The following is a 17,817-nucleotide window of genomic DNA, read 5'->3' on the forward strand; positions in this document are numbered from 1 at the left end:
TACAAATCTTTGGACGGTGTTGGACATACGAGGGATGCTCAGTAGCTGCTGGATAAAAGAAAGTCATCTGAAGTATCTGCAGGACCAGTAGAGAAGCTACCAAGTCTAAGACTCATTAATTTGAGGAGCAAACCCATAACAATGCTGCTCATTAAAATAAGAATTAAGAGCATGTGGAATCTAACAAACAAATGAACAAATAAATAAAAGGTAAACAGACTGATAAATACAGAGAACAAATTGTTGGTTGCCAGGGTAGAGGGGTTGGGGGTGGGGAGGGGCAAAATGGGTGAAGGGTGGAAGATATAGGTTTCCAGTTATGGAATGAATAAGTCACTGAGATGAAAGGTACAGCACAGAGAATATAGTCAATAGTAGTGAAATAACATTGAATGGTTACACCTGGTAGTTATACTTGGAGTGAGCACAGCATAACCTATTGACTCGTCGAATCACCATGCTGTACGGCTAAAACTAATGTGACACTGTATGTCAACTATACTTTAACAAAAAAAATAATGAAGAATTAAAAAAGAAGAAGAACGATGATAACTGGTGTTGATAAAGGTGAAGTGAAATGAGTACACTCATAAACCTCCCAAGCAAGTATCAATCAGTGCCATATCTCTATATGGCAATTTGCTTAACCACCACAAACAAGTCTGTGACTGGATTAATTGGCTTCCAGAAGCAAATCCTAGGAGCATGATTAAGGATGAAGCCAAATATATAGTTGGAAGTACATTCATGAATAATTTGAAAAAATTTCAATGGTAATAACCTAAGTGTTCAACAAGAAGGGAATGGATTAATCAACTGAGGCACACAATATAATGAACTATTAAAAATTATTAAAAACAATGCCATATCACATATTTCATGACAGGAACATATTCACAACCTATCATTAACTGAGAAAGGAAGATACAACATGATACATGGAATATCCAGTTTTTCTTTAAAAAAAATGTTATATATGCAAAGAAAAAGCTCTAAAATAGCACTGTCCAACAGAAATATAATACAAGGCACATTTGTAGTTTTAAAGTGTTGGTACTTGCATTTAAAAAAGCAAAAAGAATTAGGTGAAAATTCATTTAATGGTATTTGATTTAACCCAACACACCAAAATAATAATGATTAATTTTTTTCTATACAAAGCCTTCGAAATCTGGTGTGAATAGTTTATACTTGGCACATGTCAATTCAGTCTTGCCACATTTTAAATATTCAGAAGCCACACGTGGCTAGTGGCTATCAAATGGAACAGCTCAAGTAAGCCTTAAAAGCAGGTGTGAAGAGAAAGAATTTGGATAAATTTACTTTCTTCTTTTCTTTTCTTCAATTACCATTTATAATTTTACTATTGGCATATACTATTTCTGTAATATGTACAACAATGTTGGTTTTTAATATAAGGAAGAGAGGGTTTTTTTTCCTTCTCTAGACACTTCTTGGCTCCTCCTTTCTGCAAGTTCACAGACTATGTGCTTCCTAGAACTACAAGACTGCTCCCCTTTATTCCCCTCCCTTTACATACACTTCAAAGCTGCCTAGCTTCAGTCCTTGGGCACCTGAGTAGGGATCAAATAGTGCTGTTCTTCAGAGTGGCTGCTAAGCTGGTCCCTGCTTTCCAGGGGTGCCCCCCGGAATCTATTAGGACTCCAGGCACTGCTTCAATGGCTCTCTCCAGTTTGTGGAAGGGCATGGAATGGGACCAGAAATTGCTTAATTTGAGGTTAATTAAATAGTGATGACAAGCCTTAATCTCCAACTTGTCCTCAGATTGTAAACACTGATTGCAGCTGCAGCAATCTGCAATAAACCTATTGAGAGAAATCTTGACCAGAATGAAATGAGTATGTCAGTTACCCAGATGAAGCTAAGAGAGACAAGAGAGAAGAAATCCAGGCCTTTGTAACACCAGGAGAAATGGAGACCCAAAATAAGAGAAATTAAAGGAAGAATGTGTCAAATCTGATTCCTGTACAGCCCAATCAAAAAAAAAAAAAAAAAAAATCACCAGATCCCACAAGCCTGGAGGCTGAAAGAAACAAAGATGGAGACACCAAGCCATGAGCTGTGTACACGAAGAAATTGAAACAGTTGCACCTCTATTGACCACTGATGGGGTTTCCGTGGGGCTTCTGGACAGAGGGCTAGACCACTGGAAGTGAGTTACAGCAGTTCACTAGAAGGGATCAGGGCAAGGATCAGAGTTACAGTGTGTTAGGAACTTACTACATGTCAGGTACTTCACATGTAATTTATTGGTAATTCTCACAATAATTTTATAAGGTGAGCATTATTATTTTTATTTTTTTAATGTTTATTGATTTTCGAGAGAGATAGAGATAGAGTGTGAGCAGGGGAGGGGCAAGGGAGACACAGAATCTGAAGCAGCCTCCAGAATATGAGCTGTCAGCACAGAGCCCAATGCAGGGCTTGAACCCACAAACCTCGAGATCATGACCTGACCCAAAGTCCAACACTTAACCAACTGAACCACCCAAGCACTCCTATTATTTTCATTTTAAAGAAGAGAAAACTAAGTCTCAAAGAGGTCCCCTACCACGCCTCAGGCCATGAAAAACATGGGTGGAACCCAGATTTGAACCCAGACTGACTCCCTAAAGTCACCTCTAAATCTCAGGCTGCTCTGGCAAGGGCGAGGCAATGGCCAGGAAGTGAGAAAGGTGAACCAATAGTTAAGTTCATGAGGACGATGGGCAAAAAAAGAGCAACAATTCCCCTAAGAGGACCCGACTAGGAAGGCAGATGGCCTAGTAAAAGACTGCAAGTGAAGGAACGTTTTGAAAACACTGGTCCAGATGCACCCTGGAAAATGCCCTTCCTGGCCTCACTGACCTGGAGAACATGTCCACACACTTCACGATCCAGAATCAACATGTGCCTCTTCTGTGAAGACTTCCCTGAAGCTCCTGGTAAGAGACGGGCATTAGTTTTTATATTAACAGGGCGGGGTGCACTGGGAGAAGGAGCAGACACCATGTCTTGTGTAAAGAAAGGTCGAAGAAATGAGAACCTGAACTTGAGGATGAGAAAAACTGGAGAAGGGAAAGAACCATGACAGGTGTTGTCAAATAGTTAATGGACTAATATGTAAGGTTTTAATCCACACCTTCTTCCCTAAAGCCTTTTTGGGACAAAACATTTGTTCATTCATTTACTCCTTTCCTAGCGCTGCGAGAGTGCTAGAGAAATAACAGCAAGCAAAAACAGACACAATTCTGCCGTCGGAGTACACACATCTGACAGGAGTCATGCAGCCATAATAAAATCACGCAAATAAATGAAGAATTGTGATAAGTGTACCAAATAATGGGGTAAATAAGATGTTAGGATTTTATACAAAATAGAAAAATGGAATTAATAAAGAGAGTGTATAGGGGAATAAGCTTCATTTCATTATTTGGAAGAACTTTCAAACAATCCACACAGTCTAGAAATGGCCCCACAAATGAACATACTTCCCTCTGGGCATTGGACCTGCCCAGGCTGAGGCAGGGGAGCGTGAGGGTGCAGCCCCTATATGACTTCTATAGTCCCTGCAAGCTCTAAGAAACTAGGATCCCATCATTCTAAACAAAATATCTTCTCAGAAGGCAATCAGAATTTGCTATATTGAATTTCTAGGAGACTCAGGAAATTTATGCAAAGAAGAATCACCTTCTGTGCATGGAGGGGAGTCAAGTGAAACAGAGTCCCCCAAGCTTTTCAGTAGCCCTCCACCTCCTGTCATAGCACTGATGACGTCTGTCCCATGCACTGCCCTGGAAGCTTCATGACAACAGGGGCCACGGGCTTGTTCATCACTGAATCAGCAGTACATGGCGCATGGCATATATTAAGTATTTGTTAAGTGAACAAATGAATATAGCACTAAAATGTAGGTGTGTGCAAACATACTCACTTATAAAAACTTTCTTTTAGTGTTACAGACTTCATAAATGAACTTTATTGAATATTTAATGAACATGAAAGTCAATCACTTGCCTCCTGATTAATAGCTAGAGTCCCTTGTCCAAGCGGCCATTTAGTTCCATTAAAAATGAATAATTTTCCACGGAATAAATATACACTATACATAGAACATCCAGGGTTCCAGTGTTAATAAGCATTTAAGTAATGCAGAAAGACTAAGAATCTATTAACTAAGAGAGAACTCCATGAACTTGCCCTCTAAGTCGTCATTCATTTCCTACCCATTTCTCTTCTAAATTTTAAAATTATTTAGCCAGGGAAAAAAGTAGCTCTGAAAATGGAATAAATAAGGTTAATAGGGTGTCATATTTTGGTTAACATTTGCAGGCTGAAAAAATGTGTTTTTGTTAAAGATTTGAGAGATGTTATTCCTCCTGTGAAATGAAGAATACATTAGGGAAGATCAATACAAAACTGAAGGACTATATGTAAAATGTTAAGGGTCTATCACTGAAAAATTATGAACCGTGCTATAGAACTTAGCCAGGTCAAAGCTAAATTAAATTATTGATCTACATTCATTTTTTCCCTTTCTATGTGACTATCTCTTGATTTTTTATAGCGTGCATTATTGCCTATATGGTAAATGAATCATCTTATTCTAGCCCCAGCATATCTGCTTACTGACAATTTTCTAAAATTAATTGTCGTGTTGATAGAGTTCAGATTTACAAATTGAGCTATGCTCACATAAACATCTAAATATTCAAGGTAAAATTTATAAGCTTTTGTAGCATTAACTCAAAAAGAAAGAGGGCAATTTTCATATTTTTCAATACAAAGAATGGAAAGAAAAAATGAAATGCTATTTTTCTTGACACCATTTCACTACTTGATGGTACTTGATACATTTCATTGATGGAAATGTACTCATTCGACTTTTAAACAGTGACTTCACTGTATTCCTAAGCAAGGTAATGAAATCAACACTGCACGAATTAAGATCTGTGACTTTTCAGACCTAAATCTTCCTCGAGATGTGCAACCTCAAATTCTGTAAGCAGTTTTACCAATCGCTTTGGGGATTTCTTTAAATCAAAGAACTCTCATCCCCAGTCAGCCTCCAAAGTGATAGAAGAATGTGGCTTGAATTAGGATTTTCTCTCACCTGCTAAAAAGGGAAAATGGGTAAACATTTTGTAAGAAATGTAAATTCCAGAGACCCATGTTAATTCATGAAAAAGGAAGCTGACATAAGAGTTCTTGGTACAAATGATCTTGAATTTGGGGCTGAATTTAGCCAGTAGCTTTTGCCTATTGGGAAAATATTTTCTCTTTAATGAAGTAGTGTGAAACGCAGAGGCCTCTTCATTTTCTCTAACGGAGATACGATCATTCTGACTTGTGCTCCAAACAAGTAGAAATTATCCCTAATGTGTAGTTTGAGCATTTGTATCAAAATACAGTGAAATGCTGTTTCAGAGTCTGATGAGAAAATCATGTGAGCTCACAAAATGTCTGCCTCCCTCAGGTGGAGAAACGGTTGCTGCTTCTCCTTGGGCTGGTTGTCACTGCTAGAAGCTCCTGGCATTAGGGGAATGTCCCGCAGTCTCACACAAATGCCAAACCCTGTTGCTGGGACAAGGGGATTCCAGCCTCACAGCAGACCTGAGGGACTCTGCTTCTCTCCAGGTCTCCTCCAAAGCTGAGAGCCCTTTGCACTAGAAATCAATGTCATCCAGTGAAAACTCGAGGAGAAAGCTAAATTCCAGAAGTAGCAATGTCTCTTGTGTACCAGTCTCTCCCCACTGTATTTCTGTCAAGTGACAAGAAGCAAGAAGGAAAACAGAGCGAGTAAAGCCTGAAGAGAGAACAATCAAAGAAGTGTAGAACTTGAGAGAGGGGAAGGACCAAAACTTCAAATAGGAAAAGGCTCAAGCATCCCACTGTGCAGAAACACAGAATGCTGTCTGTAGAAGGGCCCAACTGAAGGTCATCGATCAATACCTTAGGAAGGTCCCTCACCAGATTTTGGGCACTCTGAGCCTTGGTGTTCTTGGCACACAGTACAGAGTCCATTTCCCAGGAGGCAGACTTTGTTAACGAGCTCAGAAGACCAAGGCATAAAACCAGACTGTCAAAGTAGAAGTCTACAATTTGCGGTATAACTGCTGCACAGGTGTCAGTATGACCAGTACGTTCCCTTCCTGAAGATGTCCTCCAGGCAATGCCAAATCCTAATCAGACAACAATTTGATGCGTAAGGAACCTGAACAAGAGGAGTTCATTTGATGAATTGAATGTTAAACTGCATCAGGGAGGATGGCGTCACCAATGAGAGGAAACACAACACGTGCTGGCTGCAGCTCTCTGGATCCATTGCCATGATGGGAACGGCCTTGCCAATAGAACAGCAATTGTTCCAAGCTCCTCATAGGAAATCCATCTCCTCCAAAGAGGACTACATATGCACTCCTTCTTCTGCATTTCCATAGTCCAACCCAACATACATACCTATGTTACATCAAAACAGGAGCACATCTTAAGTTCAGCCTTGTTGCTTTTCTTTGAATTAACCAGGGCTCATAAATAGCTTTCCATGCCATGAAGCAATACCATGATAGATATTCTTGTACACACTCCTTTTCCCAAACTTCTGATTATTTCCCAGAGAACATTCCCAGATACAGAATTGTTGGGTCAAGTAGGCACACAACCATTCATTTACATACTGCCTAAGCCTGCTTTCACCCAATAACAGCAGATGGCTAGAACAGAAACCAAGAAAGCCTACAATAGTTAGTCTCTGGTCATTTTCAGAAAAGGTTGGCCAACCACGGACCTAGAGTCTACGATTAGCTATAGGCAGAACATTCACAATAGGACACCATCCACAATAGGACATGGACTCCCCACACCATGACTATAAGCAGATCTTTTCCCTATCAATTATTTTCTAACCTTTAGCATTCTTTAACCAGTCTGGAGGTTCTATGGGACATAACTTCACTTATAATTAGAATAGTACTAAAAAATACTATCAGAGAAATGTAGCTCCATTATTTTTAACTACAGAAATTCATATAAATGGGAACTAAATCAAACAAAATGAGATAAGTTATAAAAAGTCCTTTCTTGCATAATAATCTATAATAAACATGAATATACATGTTTCTTAAACTTTGAAATAAAAATTGATTATTAAATGAAAAACTAAAAGAGATTTCATTTCTTGGGTCTTTGATCTGAAACAGCTAAACATTTCATACTAGATTCTCTTTACTCATGAGCGAGACTCAGAAACTTGGCTAAGAAAAAAACACACAACTTTTTCTTGAAAAAGAATCACGTAGACCACATCTGAAATTTATAAATTCCTTGTTAATTAGATTTTAATCTACATGACTATATCATATGCTAGAAAACCATCCACATACAAACTGTAGGAGACTGTTTAACTGCCATTACTTTAAGAGCCATTTAAAAGATTTTCTATGGGATAAAGATTGGGTGATTTATCATGGTTTTATGCGCCTTTAATCTGCTCCATCTTCCCATTGTAAAATAAATATTGGTTTTAAAATAAATGGTTCTGCCCAGGTTTTGATGAGAAAAATTGCCCTGTAAATCACAAGCTCACATGTGCCAAACTCGAAGTCCAATGTTAACTAGTCCATTCCGATGAAAATAAGTCCATTTTATAGAACAAAACCTAAGGAAGACAATTACTTAAGTATATTATCAATGCTGCAATGTAACTAATTTAAGATATAAGCTTCCCCAACCTCTGTTATTTAATTCTTAAAACAACCACTAGCTGATGCCAAACAGATCCTCCGATCGGACTTTTTAAAAAGTGTTTTCTTTACAATAGTCATTATAATGGTCTAACTCCAATATACAAGTTATGTAATGGAAAATAAATACAAGCAAATCTGAGAGCAAATCTTTATCAATCACTTTTCTCATACTCAGGGTCCAAAGAAATTTAACAGTCACTTCCTTAAGACTATTTCACAGAGCTCTGAGAAACTGACAATAAATACATTTTCCTACAGCAAGCACAGCAGCCAAAAGCACCCTTGAAGATATTAATGGTTTAAAGCAGAGCTTTGCAAACCGTCTGTGATGTAATACCAGTTGATTGTACTTTTCCCTTCCAATCTGCTGCGGGTTGATGATACAATTTGTAAAAGCCAATTAAAAGAGGCACTTGGATGATGTGGCAAAGCCAAACTGCTACAAAATTTCTAAACTGCACTGCCCATTAGGTATATGATTTTGGCCACTTGTGTGATTGTAAACTTTGCAGGAGCCACATTAAAAAATGTAAAAAGAATCAGGTGAGATTAATTTTAACAATATCTCATGTAACTCAATATTATCTACAATCTTATTTCAACATATTACACAATTATTATATTAATAACATTATATTTATATTGTGAAAATATTATGGAGGTGTTTTGCATTCTTTTTTTAAGTATTACCTGTGGAATCTAGTGTAGAATTTATACTTACAGCACGCCTCAGTTCACATTGGCCACATTTCAAGTACTCAATAGGCATATGCAGCTAGTGGCTACTGTGTTGGACAGAGCAGTTCTAAACCCTTACTCTCAAATTTCAGCACCTCCCTCTTCCCATTTTGAGTAGTACTGTATAAACCACTGCGGCCTTCAGAATGGCATCTCTTAGTTTCACTTCCTGTCTGATGTTTTATAATTAAGGGCTCCACTGCAGATAAGGCCAACACTTAAATAAAGAACTTAGCAAACACACGAGTGCGGCTAACTTCATACTTCCTTTGATCCAATGCTATTAACAAGGGATGGATGTAGAAGTCCTCTGCTCTCCCCTCTCTAGAAGCAATCACTATTCTGAATGAAGCTGGTTTATTTCCTTCCCATCCACATTTTTACACTTTCTCTACAGATTATAGTTTTAAGCATTTACATAAATCTATTAACAAATGAAACCAAGTGTTTGTGTTTTACGGAGATGTCTGAATTTAATGCATTTGGCTCATGCAAACCCTTACCATATTCCAACAGCAATTACCAAAATGGAATCTCATATCTTTCCACTGTCCCACTCTATGATCTATGTCTTTGGAATCCGTACCACTTCCTGGCCTGGATAATTCCTACGCACAATTTAGGTCACAGCTTCAATGTCACTTTTTCAGGAAACCTTTGCTAATGTGCCCTTTGCCCTAATGAGATTAGGTTCCTTGTTAAACTGCTCTTACCTTTTCTACTGCACTATCACAGTAGTGAATATCTCTTTTTGTATTGATTTAACATGCACCTTCATCACAAAAGTATAAGCTAGCAGCACCACAATTCCAACTAGACAATAAGTGTTCATAAATATTTGTTGTACGAATGAATGTTTTTTATTCTAGGAAGCCAGACTCAAACTCAACTCAGCTAGACATGAGGTGTGTCAGGATGGATAAAGCACCAGACTCAAGTTATATATCATGTTTCTTATGTCTCTTGTTGGGACATAAGCTTAGGATGTGTATTGTCATCTGGATACTGAGTACCCTTATTTATTGGAATGTATGTTTTCAAATATAGTACCATCAAGTTATTCATAGTATATTGTTTTGGACTTTTATTGTCTAGTAAGTCTATATTTAGGGCTCCCTTTTCATTTATAATACTATTTGTATTCTCTCTCTCTCTCTCTCTCTCTCTCTCTCTCTCTGCTTCTGTAATTGATCAAGATTGCCAGATGTGAATGTGTTTGGAGAATCTTTCAAAGAATCATCTTTTACTTTGTTGATCTTTTCTACTATTCCTTTTGTATTCTATTTTGTTTGTTTTAATATTTTATATTATCCCTTACCTTTACTTTATTTCGGTTTACTCTGCTATTTATACCTTTTTGGTTGAATGCTTAACTCACTGATAACCAGCATTCCTGTATTTATTTTTATTTAAAAAATAATTTATGTTTATTTATTTTTGAGACAGAGAGAAACACAGCATGAGTGGGAGAGGGGGAGAGGAAGAGGGAGACACAGAATCTGAAGCAGGCTCCAGGCTCTGAGCTATCAGCACAGAGCCCGACGTGGGACTCAAACCCATCAACCGTGAGATCATGACCTGAGCTGAAGTCAGACGCTTAACTGACTGAGCCACCCAGGTGCCTCTCCTTTATTTCTAATATATAAATTTGTGAATCTATAAATTCCCTTCTGTGTACCCCTCTAACTATACCCCATAAGATTTAAAATAAAGCATCTACCAATTTCTCTCATCACTTTTCTATGACTCAAAAAACATTTGAAAGTATGATCTTGAGTTTTCAAATGTATGAAATTTTGATGTCTACTGGTTTTTGGCCTCTAAATTTTTTCTTCTCTGGGATAGAATTTGTATTCATCAACGTTCAGGCTTCCTACATACAAATATTCTCTGCTAATGGAGTTCTAAGTTCTATAAATGTCCATTTGACCAAGCTAATCAGTGATATTTTTTTAAATCTTCTTTATCCTTTCTAAATTTTTAACTTTATTTGACTTATCAGTGTCTGAGAGAAAATGTTTAGATCTTCCTGATTATAATTACCTATATTCTCAATATCTTATGATGATTCTGTCAATTTTTATTTTATATATTTTTGAAATGATGCTGCTCAGTAATGTAGCTCCAGGATTAATATATTTTCCTGGTGAATTGTTCTATCATCATTAAATAATAACTCTCTGTAACCATAATAATACTTCTTGCTTTAAAGCACATTTTGTCTGATATTAATACATCATCCACGCTTTCTTTTGAAAGGTATTGGCAAGGAATATTATGTCAATTTCCATCCGTTTTCTTTCAATCGTCCCATCCATAATAGGGGTATCCCTTGTAAATAGTCTACAAAGAGTACATAGCTGTCTTCCTTCCCCATCCATCGTAACAATCTTTGTCTATTGACAGCTAAAATTAGGCATTTTTGTATTTATTATGATTCCTACATATTTGGCCTTATTTCAACCATCAAATTGATCTACAATTTCCCCAGAATTAGGGATTATCTAAACATATCAAGTACACCACAGCCAGTACTGCTGTATCTCGCTGATGCTCATAATTTAGCTATTCTTGATAAGTCATTTAGACACATTAGCAAACTATATTCTCTTAAAGCTGTAAGGTAGTGAATCCTTATTTTTAAAAAAACCATAATATCCTTTTAAACTAAGCTAAAATCCTTACTTAAAAACTTATAAATAACATCCAAATTAAGATGTCCAATCCACTATTTTATTTCCTTACCTATAACATGAATATAAAAGAGTCCGTTTGCCATCCACCTCTAATGTGGCTGTATGTCCCTCTCCCCTATTATTTTTTTCATTTCTATCTAATGCAGCTCTGATTCTGTCTCTGCCTTTCCTACACTTCTTCCTCACTCCAGCTCTCTTCATCTCTTACCCCGACAACTGCATTAATAACTTCTCTCTCACTGTCTTAATCTAACTCCCTTCCACTCCAATTCACCCTCCAGTTAAATGAGGACCTTGTATTTTAAGCTAAGAAATTTGAACTTTACCCTGCAGGTCAGTGTCTCTCAAACTGAAATCCAACGACATAGTCTCACAGCTCCAAACATTCTGGAAGGACTTTTTATTTTAATTTGTGGTTCAATCCAATGAACATTCCACAAAATCTAAATGACAACCTGATAATTGAGCTGTGCTTTCCAATAGCAGTGCCTGAGTGTGTCCTTTTTTCCCCTCATCAACTCTGTTCTGTTCTCAGTGTCACTGGCACCAAACGATCACCCAAAGTGACAGCTTTTAACTTTCAATGTGTCAGTAAGCACATCTGGCTGTTCGGTTGGTGTGTCCTAATGCTAAAATTGTCCCAAGTCTGCCATTGTGCCCTTTAGTGGAGATGATTTGCAACTGAAAGATATTGTCATCAAATAAGGCTTTAATTTCTGAAGTTATTTAATTAATGGAGACTTTGATATGACATCATAAAAACTCATAGTGTGGCAGAGTAATGGTCGATTTTAATTGTTATGGATTAATGAGAAAAGAACAAAGGCAGAATTAATATGTAAATGATGTGTTTATATCAAATGAAAGCCAAATGATGTTATGGGACACTGTACAAAAGAAGGTTTCCAGATCTTTCAAATAGAGAAAAGTGGTAAGAGAATTGAATCATCATATGGCTCAGAGTAGTAACGGCATGCAAATTAAAAGAACCTTTACCAGTATTTGGAAACAGGAAGGAATGCAAATTTGCTGGAGGAGGTGAGGTGGTTTGCTCTGATGGCTTCTATTTCCCCAGTTAAATATGGAATAAGGGTGTCAGCTGAATGGGAGAACTGGGGATGGGTGTCAGAGGTTTGAGGTACAGGTAAAGGTGTAAATTACTTGTCTCAGAGAATAGAAGTACTAAGTGAATAAGGCAGGACTGCCAAGTGGAGCAGAGGATCTACTTGAAATTAGTGCACATAAATTTAAAGTAAGTCCATAAGACTTAGCATTGTTCTCCATCCATCTGCACTCAGGCCCAAAGTGGACAGAAAGCTCAGTGAAAGTCAAGAGTGATGCCAGACACAGTCAAAAAGAATGAAATCTTGCCATTTGCACCTACGTGGACAGAACTAGAGGGTATTAAGCTAAGCGAAATTAGTCAGACAGAGAAAGAGAAATATCATATGACTTCCCTTATATGAGGACTTTAAGAGACAAAACAGATGAACATCAGGGAAGGGAAACAAAAATAATAAAAAAAAAAAAAACAGGGAGGGGGACAAAAACATAAGAGACTCTTAAATATAGGAAACAAACAGAGGGTTACTGGAGCGGTTGTGGGAGGGGGGGGATGGGCTAAATGGGAGAAGATTAAGGAATCTACTCCTGAAATCATTGTTGCACTATATGCTAACTAACCTGGATGTAAATTAAAAAATTAAATAAAAATTAAAAATAAAGAAAAAAAAAGTTATGCCAGGCAAGTATGACAGAGATGACAAAGGGGAGATTAATCACAGCACCTAAACTGGGTGAGGAGGGAAATGAGGGCATGAGAGGGATAATCATTAGTACATGAAAGCAGTAGGTCAATAGATTGGAGGCTCTAAGGAGTCAAGGAACTCCTATTGGAATAGGAGTGTTGTGGGCACATGAGGTGGCATCCTTGGAAAGACACACGGACAGAGAAATGCTTTGAAATCCATTTTGAAGGTCAGCACCATGTTTCTTAACAAGAGCACTATGACATTGGGGATGCAACAATTTTGCATTATGTAGGACTGTCCCTGGTCCTGAAATACATTTGGTATCCTTAATTCCTGCCCTCTAAGGGCCAGTGGTACTTCTTACATTTGCAAATAATCTCTCCTTACAATTGTAATGCCCTCTAGAAGAGGGAAGCCTCCTAGATTGAGGGCCACTGGCCTGGGAAATGACCAATAGGCAGAAAAAAGAGACATTTGACAGTGAGAAACTGAAGGAACTGGGAGGCCAGAGAAGAGTCTTCTATGTGGATATTTTCACCAACAACGAAGGCAGGAGGTGATGGGCATAAAGTCAGTGAGCTGGGGGTAAATTTTTCAATAACTAGGCAGTAGGATTATCTGATGGCACCTGCTTTCTTTTTTTTAATGTTTATTTATTTTTGAGACAGAGTGTGAGAAGAGGAGGGGCAGAGGAGAGGGGGAGAGACAGAATCTAAAGCAGGCTCCAGGCTCTGAGCAAGCTGTCAGCACACAGCCTAACCCAGGGCTCGAACTCACGAGCTGTGAGATCATGACCTGGGCTGAAGTTGGACGCTTAACCAATTGAGGCACCCAGGTTCCCCTGAGGGTGCTTCTGTGGATAAAGAGAAAAGAAGTTGTCTGTAAGTGACAGCAGAGATGAAGAAGGACACCATGTCTACTTCAGACACTGAGAAAAAACAGTGACCACCTGAGAGGGTGAGAGATATCCTTAGATGGATATCTAAGAGTATCAGAGCAGCACTTACAGAACTTTCTGTGATGATAGAAATGTTGTATATCTATGCTGTCCAATAAGACAGCCAATAGCCACCGATGCCTATCAAGTCCTTCAAAAGAGGTTAGTGTGACTAAGGAAATACATTTTTTACTTTGTTTAATTTAAATCTGTTTGAATGTAAAGAGCCACACGTGGCTAGTGGTTACCTTATTGGATGGTGGAGAAGAGTAAAAGGTGAAGGGAACATTCACAAATTAGTTTAAAGATGCAGGAAATTCTTCTTAATCTCTGGGTCTTGAGGAAAAGGGACAGGATAGATATGAATCTAGTTAACTTTGTGGGTCTGGAGAAGGAAGGTAAGATAAGTCATGCTTGACAGCATTATCATTTTCAATAAGCAAGATCCCCAAAATCCATTTTAATTCATTTCTGCCTCCTCCCAGACTAACTTCTGGACCATACTATTATGGAAGACACTTGAGAAAATCTTCTAAAGACTAAAATGTCTCCACCATGTAAAAATGATTTCTTCCTATAAGAACAATCTGGTATTAATAGACTATCACTATTGACTGTTCCTCTGGGACCTAAGGGTCCCTTCCCCAAAGACTGGCTTTCTATCTCTAACAAAGAAAGAAAAAAATGTGACTTCTGAGAATTCCCTGTTAAAAGATGGTGCTTTTTAGAAATCGTATTTATTGCTTTTTTGCGTTTTTACAAAAGAGTATAAAGACATTGGTTCTTTGTTATCCAAAATAAGGTAAAAGTATTATGATTGGTTGCAGTCATAAAACTATAATTAGTGTTTTAATAAAATAATAAAAAAGGGTCGTGAACCCCCACATCCACCCCACCACACACCACAGACTTCCAGAATGGAATTGTAGTCATGCTCTTAGAGTTTCAGCACCAACATAACTAGCAACAACTCTGTCAAACTGCCCTCATCAATCAAATGGGCAATGCCAATCTAGGCCAAGGACCACTCACCCAGTGCAGGAATCTCTGGTTCAAGCAGATAGGCGAGTGTAGGTAATATCTGGATATTGGTCGACACTGCAAGTGACTGGGAATAAAGGAAGAGTGAAACACTTCTGATTAGTTTCTGTCTCTTAGTGTTTCCAATTTCCATTTTAATTGTAATCAAAATATTAAAATACTCTCTGTCCCCAGAGAAGGGACACAATCCCTAGTTTACAACCTCTGTGGGGTTAATCAGCACAGCACTATAACTGGTTGGATTCCCTAGTGGACAAGGGTCAATTTCTCTGGGTCTTAAGGCAAAATATTTTCTGTAAATGTTCTCTTGCCTAGACCAGATGACAAGCATGTCCATATTGTCCTCCATATCTTGTATGCTGATCCAGACTTAAAGGGTCTTCTTTATTGAATACACTTCTGAACTCTAGTGATGGCCAGAGTCAGTTAGAAGTATCAAGAAATAAAGAACCATACATTCCCACAATGCTGGTGAAGTTGATTCTATCAGATGCCCAGTCTTGGATCACCTTTGGGTCCAGGATCAAATTTATCTTCCACCATAATAAATTCCATATTTTCCAGTATTTGACCCAGGATTAAAGAGGCTATTCTTACTCTCATTTCTGGTTTCCCCAACGGGACTTTGATCAACACGGAAGCCAAAAATCATCCTGGTGCTAAACCATTAACACCAGTTAACTATTCTGTGGTCATCGCCAAAGACAGTCAAATTGTAATTTAATTTCATTGGCAACAAGAACAAGGAGGTGAATGCAATGCTGAAAGTACGTCTCAGCCATTAAGGAAAAACCTTAAAAGTCAGTGAAGACAGGCAAAAAGAGACGGAATTATTAATTCCCACTGTATTTCTCTGCCCACAAGCCCCCTCTGGTGGAGGAACTAATAGTAATAAAATAGCTATAATAACAATAACCAAAGTTAAAAAAAAGGGGGTGGGGGGAAGAAAAGAAAAGGCAATCCACAACAAGACAATCAGCCCCTGTAGAATTGAGAGTCAAATGTAGTGATTAGCAAATATGAGCTACAACTGGAAAACCACTTACAGATGAAGCAGTATGATGAATGATTTACCAAAAGGTCAACACTGCTCTTTTATCTTCAGCACCCATCAGTTTCCATTGCCTTCAATTTGTCTGGCACATAACAGAAAGCGAGCCATAAAATATTCACCATAAAAATTAACCTTATTTTGCAGTATTAAAAAAAAGAAACAGAGCTAGATATAGTCTAAGCATATGGGCCCGCTTTTCAATTAGGATTCCTCATATACATTAGAAAAAGCATTGACATTTAAAACTCTGTTATAAGAGGTAATGTACTCAGCAAGTACCAAAACTCTCTGCCCTATGCTCAGTTTTGCTGATCTACTTTCAGTTTTCGAACAAGGAAAGGCACCCCCCCACACACTCAAGACCACAGCAGTGATGGGGTGGGGGTGGCGGTGGACTGTGTCAACATTTCCCCTTTTACTCTTCTGTAAGCTACACCTCCCTGCAGCCTCTGCTATTAGCTGCTGTGGGTACCAGCCTTTCAACCTCAACACGCCTACAATACATTCTGCCAGGTGAGTTGTGAGAGGAGCTACCTTCACACTCTCATTTGACAACCTTTGTACAAAAGGAAACACGCTATCAGATGAAAATATACTTTCAGGCAGAAGGTATTCTGAAAATTAACATACTGCCAGATCCCCTTAACCAGACCTGTTAAAACTCATTAAGCCATTTTAACTCAACCAACTCAGCTGATTGATTCCATGAGAAGACAGGTCACTTCCCTCCTTCTCTCTCCTATGTCTGGATTTACCAATTGTTTCTCTGATTTTACCAAATCAGTAAGATATTTTGCGTCCTATACAATAATCTTAAGTTATCTGAGATATTAAATAATTCCCCTCCAGACTCTGTTTGAAGAGAGTTCCTAAATATTTACTTATATCATTGTTATTTCCTGATTTCTTTTAAAGGAAGAATCAAAATGGAAGAAAAAATGTCAAAAGAGTTCTGAAAAAGATGTAGTACAAGGATATTTACCCCTGTACTATTTATAATAGTAAAAACTGGAAATTCTAAATTTCAAACAAAAGAAGAATGTTTAAATTAATTCTGGTACAGCCATAAAGTAGACTGTTAGGTAGACATTAAAAATAATGTGGTAGGGGAGCCTGGGTGGCTCAGTCGGTTAAGCGTCTGACTTCGGCTGAGTTCATGATCTCAAGGCTCGTGAGTTGGAGTCCCATGAGCCCCACATCAGGCTCTGTGCTGACAGCTCAGGGCCTGCTTCAGAACTTCTGTCCCCATCTCTGCCCCTCCCCCACAGTTCTCTCTTTCTGTCTCTTTCTCTCAAAATAAATAAATAAGCTTTTTAAAAAAATACGTGGTAGAATATTTAATAACATGGAAAAAAGATTCATGATATTATTGAGAGGGAAAATACATTGCAAAAACAGTAGATACAGTATTATCACATTTATTGACAATGGTTATTTTTGGGTAATAAGGAAGTTTGGCAATCATCAATTGGGCAACCCAGTTTCTGTTAACAACTCCTCTTTCTAGGACCCCTTACAACTAGGAGTGATTTTATAAAATGAGATCTAAGCAGAAGTCTGCTAAATGGTCAAATGGGCCCCTTTTTGGTTTACCTCCCCATACCACCCTGGAATGAGCTGATCAATCCATGACCACAGATAACAATCTCAAAGTTAATAGTGGGGGGAGAAGATAAAACCTTGTAAATCAGTTGTTAGTTACCACAAGAAACAACTACAACTTGATCTTTATATTCATCTTCGCATTTGTTTTGGTATCCATGTAGACACGATCAAAGAATAGTCCCCAGGAATCTATAGAGTTTTACTAAACTAAAGTTAAGGCTTTGGGTTGTGTACAGAACATTAAGTACCA

General features: G+C 38.0%; 1 protein-coding gene across 5 annotated transcripts in view; it reads right to left on the reverse strand.

Moving 5' to 3' along the window:
* Nucleotides 1-17,817, reverse strand: part of FHIT (fragile histidine triad diadenosine triphosphatase) — a 1,407,272-nt gene that overhangs the window by 1,133,246 nt on the left and 256,209 nt on the right. For 3 of the 5 annotated variants that reach the window (XM_042979313.1, XM_042979310.1, XM_042979312.1), the window contains exon 3: nt 14,900-14,975. The exons of 1 other annotated variant lie outside the window; for it this stretch is intronic. The gene's annotated coding sequence lies outside the window, so the exon portion shown is untranslated. Of the gene's footprint in view, nt 1-14,899; nt 14,976-15,954; nt 16,046-17,817 lie in introns of those variants that run through there. One more of the 5 variants, XM_042979311.1, reaches the window with a different exon arrangement.

Source organism: Panthera tigris, chromosome A2 (genome assembly GCF_018350195.1).
Source record: "Panthera tigris isolate Pti1 chromosome A2, P.tigris_Pti1_mat1.1, whole genome shotgun sequence".
Classification (NCBI taxonomy): domain Eukaryota; kingdom Metazoa; phylum Chordata; class Mammalia; order Carnivora; family Felidae; genus Panthera; species Panthera tigris.